The sequence below is a fragment of the Staurois parvus genome, unplaced genomic scaffold, assembly GCF_062004578.1.
Source record: "Staurois parvus isolate SC_StPar_1 unplaced genomic scaffold, SC_StPar_1.0 ptg001051l, whole genome shotgun sequence".
NCBI lineage: Eukaryota > Metazoa > Chordata > Amphibia > Anura > Ranidae > Staurois > Staurois parvus.
In genome coordinates, this window is record NW_028318847.1 from 4,028,081 (window position 1) to 4,043,469 (window position 15,389).

The following is a 15,389-nucleotide window of genomic DNA, read 5'->3' on the forward strand; positions in this document are numbered from 1 at the left end:
GCCTGGTGCCGACAGGGCTGGGACAAGGGGTGGACAGGAGGAGGAGCTGCCCTGGCCGCAGAGAAGCAAGGGGAAAAAGAATAGATGCAGGGTGGTACACCCATTCTACTGCATGTATTAACAGTGGGGGGTGCAGTTCTGGATCCTTGGCACTGGGTTTCGGTCCAGGCTTCTGGGTGGATACTTACCATATGGTGGCGTCACTATGGGGGTGTGGACTACACCTAGGTGACACCTGCCTGAGGGGTGATACCTGTCAGCAGGGGCACTGATCCAGATTTCTGTCCCTGGCTGTCTCCTTGGCTGTTTGCATATAAACAGGAGGTATGGGGGGGGGGGGGGGGACACCGCTGTGCATGTCCTGTGCTGATCTGAGGTCTGTACTCATTTTATTATATTGTTCATGGACAGAGGAGGGGGATAGACTGACCGCGAAGGGGGCGAGATAAAAAAGATGGAGGAGTGATTGTGCGGGAGGGGGGAAAGGTTAAGAGGATTTGTGTTGGGGGGCACTTTGGGAGGGGAGAGGACCAGGGGCGGACTGACAACTCATGGAGCCCCCGGGCAATAGGGGATCTTGGGGCCCCTGTGTCCTTGCCCAAACTCAAATAAGCCTATGAAAAAGGTACCAGGGGCATCTCATGGGGCCCCCTACTGACCCTGAGCCCTTGGGCAGTGGAGAGGACCTATACTAGAAGTGAGGATTGGATTTGCAAACCGACACCCCCCCCCCACATGAAAGCACAAGCCCTCTCCCCTCCCAAAGCACCCCTCAGCACATATCCGACCCCCCCCCCCACCTCCCTACTAGCACTAGTGGAGAGGGTGTCTGTACTTAGTGGCAGTGCTTGGACAAGGTCATTTAGAGCCTAAGGCGAACATGGCAAACTGGGCCCTCCCCCCCCAAGGATGTATGACAATTATGTGTCAGCAAACCCCTCCCCCCCAAAAAAAAAATCGATCTCTAATCTGCATGCTTACTAGCTAAGCATAAATTCCCCTTCCTCCCAGTAAACCCCCCCTACTGAAATCCCCTCTCCCAGCACAAATCTTTGCCCCCTCATCCTCCTTAGCTCAAATCATCTCTTTCTCTCTCCATATGCCCAAAGCACAACCCCACCCCCCCCCCCCACAAAATTTCCCCCTGCTAGCACAAATCATCAACCCTTCACAAATCCCCCCAGCTCCAAATCGCCCCTCTCCCAGTACAAAATTCCCTCCCACAATCCCCTACGCTGGCACAAATCCCCCCAACTTCCCCTTCCAGCACAAATATCCCCCAATCACCCCTACTAGCACAACCCACCCCCCACCCGAAAACAAAAATTCCCATTCTAGCACACATCCCCTCCCCCCTCTACCATATCACTTTTTCTAGTACAAACTCCCCAAATCCCCCCTCCTACCACAAATCCCCTTCCCCCATCCCCCTCTCACAACACAAATCCCCCGATCACCACTCCTAGCACATCTCCCCAAATTTCCCCTCCTAGAACAGTTCTTACCCCCTGGTGCCCCCCAATTCCCCCTTAACACAAATCCCCTCCCCCTATCTCTTTGTGGTGCCCCCAACCTCACATGATACCACAGTGCCCAGGGCAGCTGTCCCTCCTGGACCACCCCTTGTCCTGGCCCTGCTTATTGGAGAGGGGCGTCTGTACTGAGATAGGGGATGACTATACTTAGTGGAGAAGGGGGTCTGTACTGATGGAGGGGGGTCTATACTTAGTGGAGAGGGGGGTCTGTACTGAGGGAGGGGGACTATACTCAGCGGAGAGGGGGGTCTATACTTAGTGCAGAGGGGGTCTGTACTGAGGGAGGGGGGTCTATACTTAGTGGAGAGAGAGGTCTATACTGAAGCAGGGGGGTCTGTACTTAGCGAGGGGGTCTATACTGAAGGAGGTGGGTCTATACTTAGTGGAGAAGGGGGTCTGTACTGAGGGAAGTGGGTCTGTACTAAGGGAGGGGGATCTATACTTATTGGAGAGGGGGGTCTGTACTTAGCAAGGTGGGTCTGTAGTGAGGGAGGGGGGTCTATACTTATTGGAGAGGGGGGTCTGTACTTAGCGAGGTGGGTCTGTACTGTGGGAGGGGGGTTTATACTTAGCGGAGAAGAGGGTCTGTACTGAGGGAAGTGGGTCTGTACTGAGGGAGGGGTGTCTACTGTATACTTAGTGGAGAAGGGGGTCTGTACTGAGGGAAGTGGGTCTGTACTGAGGGGGGGGGTCTATACTTAGCGGAGAAGGGGGTCTGTACTGAGGGAGGGGGGTCTATACTTAGTGCAGAGGGGGTCTGTACTGAGGGAGGGGGGTCTATACCTAGTGGAGAGAGGGGTCTGTACTGAGGGAGGGGGGTCTGTACCGAGGGGGACTGTACTTGGTGGAGAGGGGGGGGTGACACCATGTTTTATGGCACCGGGTAACACCAACCCTAGTGACGCCACTGCGGTCGCGATCTTTTCAGAGCCTGGTCTTGCCCTGTGACATCAGCCGACAGCGGGCTTCAGAACAAACTGCACTACTGTGATTCATAGAAGTATAGCTGCAAAAGCTTTGGCTATACTTCTTTCATATCTAAGTACCATGCAGTTTGGTGAAGAGGGTCCTGGAAGGCGATGTGCTGCAGATGCTGAAGCAAGTGCACATAGGAAGGAGATGGCTGAAAGAAGCCAAAGGAGATCAGCAGCCCTGAGATACAAAAAAATGTCAAAAGTTGAAGATATTTTCTGAAAGGATAAAAGCTATGATGATGATACAAGTGTTTTAGATACAGGTAGCTGAATGTCATCTAGGCAGGGCTTGAATCACCTCTGTTATGTCTCCCCTGCTCCTCCACACACAATTCCCATTGTATGACACAAGGGCACTTCCTTCTCTCTACTAGACAATTCCCCTCTACACACATCGCCATATAGACGCCGTATTCTTCCTATACTCTGATTGGATGCAGCCTACACATTTCTCCCAAACTGTCAGTCCCACACAGCTCTCCCAGCTATTGGTCAACGCAGCCTGCCTCCGCCCCCTGAGATGCTCTAGCTCCGCTATGTCTACGAAACACCACGCCCCTTTACTTTCATTGACTAGGACGATCTCTTTTTGAGCCCGCTGATTGGTTGGAGCGCCTAGCTGTTATGGGGGCGTGGTAGCGATTGAAAAGCTCTGTAACCCGGATGTGGCTTTACTTCAGCAGCCTTATCTGGGACAGCAGCAGGTGAGAGCGAGTGTTGTGACTGGAGGGGTGAGGAGATGGAATGGAGCATGTGCTACCTATGGGATTATCCCGTATCGTCCTAGCAGGACAGGAGTGTCGGGATATGTAATATATGTGTGGGACACCTTCATGGACTTGGCTTGGACCTGACAAAATGGGTTCATTCATACACAGGGTCATGGGGAGGAGGGGGCAGTGCTGCGTGTAGGACGTATTATTGGAAGGGGATGTTATATCTGGTGGTGATTCGTTACTTCTGTCAGGACGTCTGTGAGAGTGACCCTTCACCTGTGCAGGGCTGAGAACTGACCTCCTAACATGAGGGCTGCGACCTGGATTAACCCCTTCCTGTCTGGGGCAATGCTGGGACATTTTTCATGTACATGTTAAAATCTGCAGAACTCCCGAAACATTATATATTTTCTGAAAGCAAAGGCCCTGGAGAAATGGGAAAAAGATAGGAAGGCGCCTCTAAGTGCAGTATTGATAATTTATTCAGTAAACAATGGAAAATTTGCACTTACAAGATAAATGGTTAACCACTTGCCGCCCAGCCACTGTAGAAATACGGCAGCAGGGTGGCACAGCTGGGCAAAAGCACGTTTTAAAACGTGCTTTTGCAAAACAGGTAGGGTGCGCGCATGAGGTGCCCCGCCGCCCTACCTGCACCGCCGGTCACAGCCGCGGGTGTCTGTCTCTGGGTCACGGCCGGTCATTACCCGCTGTGTCCCACCGACTAGCGGTAATCACTGACAGAGAGCAGGGCTGCAGTAGCTCTGCTTTCTGTCAGTTCCCTGACTGCTCCTGACATGCTGATCTGGAGAGATCAGCTGTCCTGTGCAGTACACCCCCGCCCCCTAGTAAAACACTCCCCTCACAGTTAACCCTTTCAGTGAATTAAAAAGTTAACCCCTTCCTCCCCAGTGCCATTAGTTCAGTGTCAGTTTTTTTTTTTTTTTTTTTTTTGCACTGATTACTGTATTGGTGTCACTGGGGATGTCAGTGGCCCTAAGTCAGTTCCCCCCCAGTGTCAGAATGTCCGCCGCAGTCCTGCCATAAGGCGCTGATTGCTGCCATTATTAGTATATAAAAAAAATTAAAAAATCCGAGTATCTTTCCCGCCATTTGTAAATGCTATAACTTTCATGTAAACCAATTAATTTACACATATTGGGTTTTTTTTTTAGCAAAGACATGTCGCAGAATGCATTTTGGCCAAAATTTATGATGAAATTTGATTTTTAAATTTTTTTTACTGGACATGGTTTATAGAAAAAAGTCCAAAATATTATTTTTTTTTTTCTCAAAATTGTCTTTTTTTTTTTATAGCGCAAAAAATAAAAAAAAACGCACAGGTGATCAAATACCACCAAAAGAAAGCTCTATTTGTGTGAAAAAAATTACATAAATTTGATTTATGTACCGTATTGCATGACCACGCAATTGTCTGTTAAACTAGCGCAGCGCTGTATAGCAACAAAATGGCGTAAATTGCAGTATCTATACCATAGTTTGTAGACGCTATAACTTTCACACAAAGCAATCAATATACACTTATTGGGATTTTTTTTTTTACCAAAAACATGTAGCAGAATACATTTTGGCCTAAATTTATAACCAACTTTGAGTTTACTATATATTTTTTATAGCTGAAAGTAAAAAATAATTTTTGGTCTTTTTTTGTTTATAGCGTGAAAAATAAAAAGTGCACAGGTGATCATATACCACCAAAAGAAAGCTCTATATGGGTGAAAAAAAGGATGTAAATTTCGTTTGGGTGCAACATTGCATGACCGCGCAATTATCAGTTGAATTAGTGCAGCGCCGAGTAGCAAAAAGAGGCCTGGTCATTAAGGGGGGTAAATCCTCAGGAGGGCAAGTGGTTAAAAAGACTCATCGTGTGGTAATTAGATCCAGGTGGGACATCCAGCCGTCCAGCAGCAGACTATGCCTATAGGATCAGGAAGTAGAGTCCAGGATGTGCCTGTGCATCAAAAATTAAGCTTGGAGAGCAGAGTCAGATGTAGCAGGTGAAGGGGGCGGTAATGCATTTCGGAGCATGCTCAATAGGCTCTTTCTTCAGGTTGGGCTCCAACAAGCGCGCCCTATATAATATACATTTCCTGGAGAAATATATGGTGGTGGTTGCAATTTTAAATGTCACACGATATTTGCTGAACACAAAGTTTCAGGAAAGAAAATACATATATAAAGCTAAGTTCACATTTGGGAGCATGTTACGCCCATATTTAGGGTGTAAGATGCTCCAGCAGTTGTGGGCTGTTCTCCCCACGCCCGTTGTCACTAGCGTGGCTCCGCCCACACAGCCGTATCATTTACAGCAATCTGTGAATTAATGGACTACAAGAACCACCGGACGTTGCAGCAGCTGGCTTGTAGTTCTCACGAAGGTGCTGGTTAGCACTCTAGTGCAACCTTTTTCAACCAGGGGGCCTTGAAGTTTCTCCAGAGGTGCCTTAGCAAAATGCCTAAAAATTACCGAAAATTGTATACAAGACAGCAGGTGGAACAAGCCTGCCTTTAAGTTACACAAAGCCATAGGTTTTCATTGTGCACCATTACAACCTTCTAGCTGCCGCCGTCCTAACAAGCAATGATGCAATCAGTTGATATGGAGGATGTTAGTTACCTGCACAGCATCCTTGTTTGACCCTCCCCTGCCCCTTTCTGTCAGTAAAGTTAGTGATCGAGAGAAAATTAGGGAGGAGAGAAACATTGTAATACTAGTCAGTATCGATGTGCAAAAGTGTATTTGCTTTGGACAAATATCTCCTCTAACGTTGTGTGTCCTACATGTGTGAACAAGAGAAAGCACAAGGGGGTGCCTCTAAGTGTAGCATTAGAAAAACTTTATTAAAAATCATCAGTAATGCACTCACATTTAGATATGAACAGTGCGCTTGTGAAATGAAACCGGCCTCAAAATCGGGTCCACCGGTGGTGGTGTGGGAGATAGACCGGGTCCAGGTGGTAGCAGACCGCGGTAACCACCGCTGTAGGAAGTCCTGACAGGAGCAGGTCCAGAAGTGACGCCGGAACCACCGTGGAACGCACGCCCGCACGTAATGTCAGGAGGATCTAAGACCTGGGTTGCCAAGGAGACGTGTTTTGGAGCACCAGTCAGCTCCTTGCTCAAACCTGAGATTGGCAGAAGGGGCTGTGTTGTAATATATCGGTATGGAATCGTTCCTGATTGACATTTATAATCCGGATATGATACCTTTCCCAGACCTGCAAACGGTGACCACATAAACATCCAGCATGCATGAGTCACTCTTGGATCCTCCTCCTGATGTCACGTCTGGTCATGTGTTCCATGGTGGTTCTGTCACTTCCAGTCGCACCTGTCAGGACTTCCTACAGCGGTGGTTATCGCGGTTTGCTACCACCTTGGCCCAGTCTCTATCTACCACACCACCACTGGTGGACTCGTGGATCCGATTTTGAGGCCTGTTTCATTTCACATGCGCACTGTTAATCTCTAAATGTGAGTGCTTTACTGGTGATTTTTAATAAAGTGTTTCTAATGCTACACTTAGAGGCGCCCCCTTGTGCTTTCTTTTGTTAATACAGAAGGGATCCATTCCAGTCCTTTTGGTGGAGCTTCCTACATGGTGCATAATCAATTTATGGACTATTTTAATAGTTTGGACTTATGTAATTGTTATTAATTTGGCTTCTATGTCCTGTGTGCACAGGGTTGTGCCATAGAATTGTATTGTTTGTCCTACATGTGTGGGTGTTGCTGCATTAGGTAAAACTTTTAGAATAGTTTTTTACATTTTAGAATGGGGTGCCTTGAGACTGTCCATATTTTTAAAGGGTGCCTCAAGATTGTTCATAACTTTTTAAAGTGTGCCTTGACTGAAAAAGGGTTGAAAAACATTGCACTAGTAGTTCATTGATCTTCCTGCCCTTCAGTAACTATCTGTCCATACGGGAGATACAGACAGACAGCTATACTGGGAGTCCGCAGGACACTAACCTTGCACCTGTGATCTACTGACCAGGGGTGCAATGATTTCCAGGCTGTTGGGGGGAAACAATAAATGCTCTCTCTTTTTTCTGCAAAAGTATGTGCATTTATTTATTTTTTCTGAAAGGTGAACTTAATCCTTTAAGGCACAATATAATACCCAGGTTTTTTCATATAAAAGATGTTGCACCTAGTAAATAGATACCAAACGGGTCAAGATTTAAAATTGGGTATGCCTGTGAAATGGCGACAAATGACAGTACCTAAAAATTATCCATGGGCACTGCTCTAAAAGCCTTTAGAGCAGTGGTTCTCAACCTGTGGGTCACGACCCCTTTTGGGGGTCGAACGACCCTTTCACAGGGGTCCCCTAAGACCATCAGAAAACAAATATTTCCGATGTGTTGAAAGCAGCAGTATTGGAGGTAAAACGACACTCATGAATTATAATTACTGGGTAAATAATTTTATGGTTGGGGGTCACCACAACATGAGGAACTGTATTAAAGGGTCACGGCATTAGGAAGGTTGAGAACCACTGCTTTAGAGGATACGAGATTAGAGTTAAATGTTAGCTCTGGTGCTAGAATGATGTTTACGGCAATGCCTCACAGGTGTGGTGCAAACACTGTTCGCATATGCATGCCACAATATTTATTTTTTTTATTTGATTTAAATGTTTGTTTTTTTTCATTCAACTGCATTGCTATCACAAGGGATGAACAACATCCTTTGTAATAACTTTGACAGGTACTCTTTTTGGAGAGGTCTGTTAGACCCCTGACCCCTTCTCTGTCCTTCAAAGCCTCAGGTCAAACACAGATCTGTTTAATCAGATGCTTCCCTGGCTAGATCTTCCAGGGAAAGAGGGCACCAAGGCTGGAACAGTCAAAATACTCAGTTGCATTCATCACAGAGGGAGCCACAGGTAATCTGGAGTCCTTTGAGGAACAGATACCCCCCCCCCCCCATCCCCGTGGGCATCCATCCTGACCATTTGCAGTGGTCCCAGTCTCCCTAATGGGAGAAAATCTAAGTACCTTTTTTCCTAATCGATATACAGCAGTTGCATGACCCAGCTCTTTCCCAGCCTGTCTGCAGGGGAAACCGTGGCAGGGGAGCTTCAAGTCATCTGCTGGTCAAATGTTCAAAAAGAAAACAGCCTTTGGAGTAAAAATAATTATTAATTAACTTGTTACAAATTGTCATAACAAATATAAATTTGAAATCAAATCTTTATTTTTTACAATAAAATGGTATGAGCTGATTTCTGTCAGTTACAGGCTGCCACAACTCGCTCCCCTCCAGCCTGTGTCTTAGAAGAACAGGGAAATTAAGCCTCCATCAATCAAGATGCAATAGCTCACCTCCATAGTGTATATGTGTATATGCCCATGTGTGACTCTTATAGTTACATGGACTACTCAGATATGACAGGGAGGAAATGCTCAGGGTAGAAATGTGCTAAAAACTGTGACTGTGCCTAAGCAGCCAACACTGCTTTTCAAAATCCTCAAGGGCAATGGGGACATGGACAGGAGGGGGAGACAGAGAAAAGCAGCATCAACCAGGCTTTTTGCAGAATACAGAAAACAAACCCCATAGTGTCTGAGTGGGTATGAAGCAAAACTACTGCTGAGTAGGGGGGTGCTTGCAGAGCAATACAAAGCCGCATGCTTACACAGTAAAACACACACATCATAGTTTGTAATAGAGCACACAGTTAACCCTTTTTTTATAACCCCAGATGTTAACCCCTTCCTGCCCAGTGTCATTAGCACAGTGTCAGTGCTTTTTATTAGCACTGATCACTGTATTCATGTCACTAGAGATGTCAGTGACAGTCAGTCCCCCTCAGTGTCAGAATGCCCGCTGGAATCCCGCTTATAAGTTGCTGATCGCCGCTATTACTAGTATATAAAAAAAATTAAAAAATCCAGTATATATACCGCCATTTGTAGACTCTATAACACGTAAACCAAATAATTTACATGTAATGGGATTTTTTTTTTAGCAAAGACATGTAGCAGAATACATTTTGGCCTAAATTTATGAGGAAATTTGCTTTTTTTTAAATTTGCTTTACTGGATATGTTTTATAGCAAAATGTCAAAAATATAGTTTTTTTTTTTTTTTTCAAAATTGTTTAGTGCGAAAAATAAAAACCGCAGGGGCGATCAAATACCATCGAAAGATCGCTCCATTTGTGGGAGAAAAAAAGGACATAAATTTAATTTGGGTGCAGCATTGCATGACCACACAATTGTCAGTTAAAGTAACGCAGTGCCGTATAGCAAAAAAATGGCCTGCTTCTGGTTTCTGACACTTACATAAGTGTCAAATGCCTGATCCCTTGCCACACACTATTGCTTCAGAGCCTGGATGAACTGCACTCCTTTGATCCATAGGAGCATTATGGTCAAAAAAGCTTTGGTTATATTTCTCCTTTAAAAACTGACCATAGCCAAAGGTACATATAAAGACAGCGGAAAGTCACCATCTCCTGACAGGATCCTGGAACTAGTTGCAAGCTTAAACCATGGTGGAGAAAGTGGCAAAATCTAAGTACTAGAAATGATTCCAGACAGTCCACACGAGACTGTGCGATTCAGATTTGTCTTTGTCCCAAGCTATCATGTTTTCCAGGTATTCAGTATGGTTCATTTCACAAGTCCAAATGACCAATGATGGAGGGTCAGACTGACAAAAGCACCTGACAATGACAGATTGAGCCAATGTAAAAATAAAATGTCGAATCAGGCTTTTCTTAATTTGTTGGATCCTGGCAGCAGAGACAGTGGGGCTGGTTTGGGTATGTATCATCCGCCAGATCACTGAATAGTTTAAAAAAATAAATAAATAAATAAAAAAAATAGTAAAATCTTATCGAAAGAGGAACAATGCATGGGCAACTTCACCAGATATGAAGCATTGTTCCAGGAGCCTGCAGACTTCGACAAAATATGTCAGGGATGTCAAGGTCGATTTTATGAACGGTTGAAGGGCAGCAATACCACCTTGAGAATATGTGATAATTATGTTCTTTGGTATTGAAAGACACAAAGTTTGTAGAACAATGTTCAGATTTTAGTCCATTCCAGTTCATCTGTACATATATTTAGTTCCTGTTCCCATTTTTAAATAAAATGAGGGTGTGTTCGGGTAAGGTTCCCATAGTGGAATTTGGGAGATCGGGAGAGTAATGACTCAAATTTTGTAGGTAGCCTAGTCAGAAAGCCTAAAGAGGAGCACTGTCTAAGGAAATGTAGTAACTTTGTATATTCATGTCAGGTAGTCTGTGGATTGTGACGGTTTGAGAAGATCTGTTAAGAGAGGGACCAGTTTTCCACTATGTAATGAGTGATGTAGTAAAGGATTGTCACTACTTTCCCAAGAGAGGAATTTGAAACTAGCAAACGTTGGGGTAAAAGAAGCATTGCCAAACAACAATAAGATCGGGGGGCTTTGTGTTGAAGAAAGCAAGCCCTTACTCAGGTATCTGTCCCTGATACGCAAGGGAGCACTAGTGAGAGTTGGCAAAAGTTTTTTTTCGGAGGCCTGTAGATGGGGTCAGTCAAAAGTAAGGATACTTAAGTAAGATCTGGGGAGAGAATGTCATCCTCAATGTTGGTCCACAGTTTGGTTGATCTGCTATGGTAACAGTCCACTACTCGAAGTAGGGATGCCGCCTAGGGATATAAGGCAATTTGAGGCAAGGCAACCCCTCCCCTAACCTTGGGTAAAGAAAGGATAGACTGTCTAATTCTTAATTCTGAGTTTCTTATTGCGCCATATGTAGGAGTGAATAGCTTTTAATAATAGAGAGGAAGAAACCAGAGGGGGAGACTGAGGGATAGTCTGAAAGGTATACAGGAGTTTCAGCAAGATATCCATTTTTCACCATGTTCATGTGGCTGAACCACAAAATCTGTGGTTTGTTGTAAGATTTAAGGCAAGTGTGAACAGTGTGCAATAGATGGGTATAATTTAGATCGGTGAGGGCAGATAATTGCAGACAAGATTAGGACTCCTGGGTATTTTTTATGGCTTTTTGTTGCCATTTGAAAGTAAAATTGGTTTGAATTCTAGCCATACTAGCTTGTGGCAAAGCTATATTGAGGACTTCAATCTTTTATCATAGCTAAAGTGATTCTAAAGGTTAATTATTTATTTGTTTTTTAAATAACAAACATGTCAGTAGTTTTGCACAGAGCAGCCTGGATCCTCCTCTTCTCGGGTCCCCTCGGGAAGCTTGCTATGGGGGCACCCGCTGCTCCATTCATACACGGAGCCGCGCCTTGGCCTCACCCCCCTCTCTCTGTTCATTAGCATTCACATCGCTGGATCACGATGAGGCTCAGGTTAGAATCTTGTTGCAAGGCTGTGGCGAGGCGCTCCATAGAGAAGACATGCACTGTGTGCACAATTATTAGGCAAGTTGTATTTTTTGAAGATTAATCTCATTATTGAACAGCTACAGTGCTCTTGGTCAATCCAAAATGTTAATAAACCTCAAACCTGATAATTTAAAGCGGAACTCCACCCAAAAGGAGAAGTTCCACTTTAAAGCTTTGTCCCACACTCCCCGTTAAGGATTGGCACCTTTTGATCTCTCCCTAGGCAACACCCTCCCTCATTACACAATTATACATCACCTGATATGCTTAAATCCAATAAGCATTCAAGTTTATACAGCTTGGATTTGGACAATATGCATAAAAATGATGATTTGGTCAAAATACTCATAATTGTGCATACAGTGTTGAACAGCGGAGGAAGAGGGCACCCTTGCATAGTGCCATTTTGGATCCACTACTGCCAAAGTCTTTAAAAGAAACGTTATTTACCCAGCAACACATTTCTTGTGTTTGTTTTTTTTTTTTTTTTTTTTTTATTAATCTTGGTAAAAGTTTCTGTAAGACTTCCACTGAGAATTATTGCCATGACTGAACACCTCTTTATTTGCTGGTGGTTAACTTCCTTACCTGACATGCATTAACTACTTTCCCACCGCCCTATTGCAGATATACTGCTACAGAGCGGCAGGGGTGTGCCAAATCATGTGTGTATATATACGTGATTTTGCATTTCTGGGTAGGTAATTACTCACCGGCACCCGGTGACCATGGATCATTACCGACAGAGGGAGAAAACTGTGTGTAAACAATACAGTTCTCTCCCCTGTTGGCTCCTGCACACAGCTTTGCATGACTCTGCATAGCAGAGCCATGCAAAGCTGTGTGCTTACAGTTGAAAGCACAGAAACAGCCCACAGTAAAACGGCACACAGTTAACCCTTTGATTACCCGACATGTTAACCTCTTCCTGCCCAATGCCCTTAGTACAGTGTCATTGCTTTTTATTAGTATTGATCGCTGTGTTGGTGCCAGTGGGGATGACACCAAGTAAGTCGTCGTCCCCCCCTCCCCCCCCCCCCCCCCCCCCAGTCAGAATGCCAGCCGCAATCCCACTATAAATTGCTGATCACCGCCATTACTAGTAAAAATAAAAAAATCCCAGTATACTGTATGTGCTGCCATTTGTAAACGCTATACTTTTTTACTATTTGTAAACGCTATTTCAGGTAAACAAATTAATTTACACGTATTGGGATTTTTTTTTAGCAAAGACATGTAGCAGAATATATTTTGGCCTAAATTTTATGACTAAATTAGATTTTTTTTAATTTTTTTTTTATTGGACATGTTTAATAGCAAAAAGTCAAAAATATTGTGTGTTTTTTTTTGTTTTTTTTTTTCTCAAAATTGTGGGTATTTTTTTTTTTTATAGAGCAAAAAATAAAAACGCACAGGCGATCAAATACCACCGAAAGAAAGCTCTATTCTTGGGGAAAAAAGGGCATATATCTCATTTGGGTGCAGCGTAATATTAAACTCCTGGGTTTTTTTTTTCTTTTCTAATTTACTATTCTGAGGGTATGATTTGCATTGTCTTCAATTTCTTCTGCACTTTTTGTTTTTCTGTCCTCCCTTTCCACACTGTCTTGTGACCACTGGCCCAGATGTCTGTTGTGAGGGTGACTCCTTGACTTGCAGGGTCCTATGGAGCCCTGCTGGTGCTACCCTTGCATGTGCATGATGGCACTAGGAATGATTGGACATGTAGTTCCAGAGCAGGTTTTCAGGAGACACTGGAGGCTAATTTACTAAAACTGCAGCAGACAGAATCTGGATCAGCTGTGCATAGTAACCAAACAGCTTCTAACCTCCGCTTGTTCAGTTAAAGCAGAACTACACTGCATCTGAGAACCAAAAATACTTTTAAATTCATTTTTAATATTCAAGCATATCCAGCCATGTGTCCATGTTTTATTTTGCTGATAAATCACTTTGAAAACCACCTCCTGGCATTTCTGGCTGTGGCCATCTTAAGTAAGGGCAGATGATTCATGTAGTATTTACTTCCTGGAATCCATCCATCCCTAGCTCAGGCATGCGGGCAGGAGAGTGTGCTTAGCTAAAACAACCCCTCCTGAGGACTCCTGGGATGTATGACATAATATGCCTAAGCAAGAAACTGGGAAGCAACTGAAGAAATGTGAAAAAAAAGTTTAAAACAAGTAGATAGAAACTTTCTATTTACTAATGCTAGCAACATAAAGATTACAAATAGTCAGTGTTGATTGAGAAAGTGAAGTTCCTTCTTAAGCTTTGAAAATGAAAGCTGGAAGCTAATTTCGTCATCAGACCCTTCGGATCTGGTATGGATTTTGAGGGGAACTCCCATGCCAAAATTTAAAAAAAAAAAAAATGGCGTGGGGTTCCCCCCATAATCCGTACCAGACCCTTATCCGAGCATGCTGCCCGGCAAGTCAGGAAAGGGGGGGGGGGGGGGAACGAGTGAGTGCCCCCCCCTTCCCTGAACCATACCAGGCCACATGCCTTCAACATGGGGAGGTGCTTTGGGGCGGGGGGGCCCCCGCAGTAGATCCAACGTCAATCACGACGTCCACCGCCGCCCTGAAAAAAGAATTTAAAAAAAGGTTCTGCTTCTGACGATGGCTCCCGCCATCTGCCTGCTCTGGTGGTTTGACAGTTCTTAAATGGGTAAGGGGTGGGGATACCCAGGGACATCACGCATGTGACATCAATGTGTCACATGGGGCGAAGGACTCGGGTGATGTCCCCAGGTGGCCCGCCCCTTACATATTTAAGAACTGTCAAACCACTGGAGCAGGCAGACGGAGGGAGCCATCGTCGGAAGTGGAGCTTTTTTTTTTTTTTAATAAGTTCTTTTTTTGGGGCGGCGGACATCGTAATTGACGTTGGATCTACTGCAGGGGACATTCTTTTAGTTTTTTTTTTCTCTTAATAAAGGACTTGTCAAAGACCGTGTCCTGTCTTTTTTCACACTACACTTTTTGTTTTTTGTGAATGAGTAGCGGGACCATGTACCCCATACTCATTCACATGGGGGGGGGGGCGGGATCTGGGGATTTTGTTAAAGGGGGCTTCCAGATTCTGATAAGCCCCCTGCCTGCAGACCCCCACAACCACCCGCCAGGGTTGTGGAGAAGAGGCCCTTGTCTCCATCAACCTGGGGACAAGGTGCTTTGGGGGGGGCGAGTCCCCTGCCCCAAAGCACCCCCCCATGTTGAGGGCATGTGGCCTGGTATGGTTCAGGAGGGGGGGGGCGCTCACTCGTCCCCCCCCCCCCCCCCTTTCCTTTGTTTGGAATGAGGATTGTACATTTGTTGCTGTCATGATGTCGAGCTGTATGAACACTACAAATCCTATAGTCCCTACTCCATATTCCATTTCTACAGCGAGCAAGAGCGGCTGGGACCATAGAGAATGAATGTATCCACCCGCAAGCAATAAGTCAGATCACAGCAGCAAAGAAAGTTACTTTAATGCCTAGGAGGCCACTTGGCTTCTCTATCATGTGACTTCTGTGATTGGCTCTCAGTGGGAAACAAAGCCCACACTTTCTGCTGCCACACACATGCGTTATGTAATCAGCAAGAGTTTAAGCCAGTCACAAGACGGTTAGGAAAAGTTATGTTGACTGTACCTAAATACTTGCAAGGTAACAGATATCAGGTGAATATCCAAATTGAGTTGGGACATACTTGTCACAGAAGTTTTCTACCGCATATAAGCAGATTGGATACTGTAATCGTTAGAGATGAGTCTGTTTGGGCTTGTTTGTATGTTGT

At 44.9% G+C, this 15,389-nt stretch overlaps 1 protein-coding gene across 1 annotated transcript in view; it reads left to right on the plus strand.

Moving 5' to 3' along the window:
* The first annotated feature begins 3,125 nt into the window (after window positions 1–3,125).
* The window catches only part of DPP3 (dipeptidyl peptidase 3), a 112,771-nt gene continuing 100,507 nt past the window's right edge, over window positions 3,126–15,389 (plus strand). Inside the window, exon 1 of the mRNA XM_089658077.1 lies at window positions 3,126–3,213. The gene's annotated coding sequence lies outside the window, so the exon portion shown is untranslated. The remainder of the gene's footprint in view (window positions 3,214–15,389) is intronic.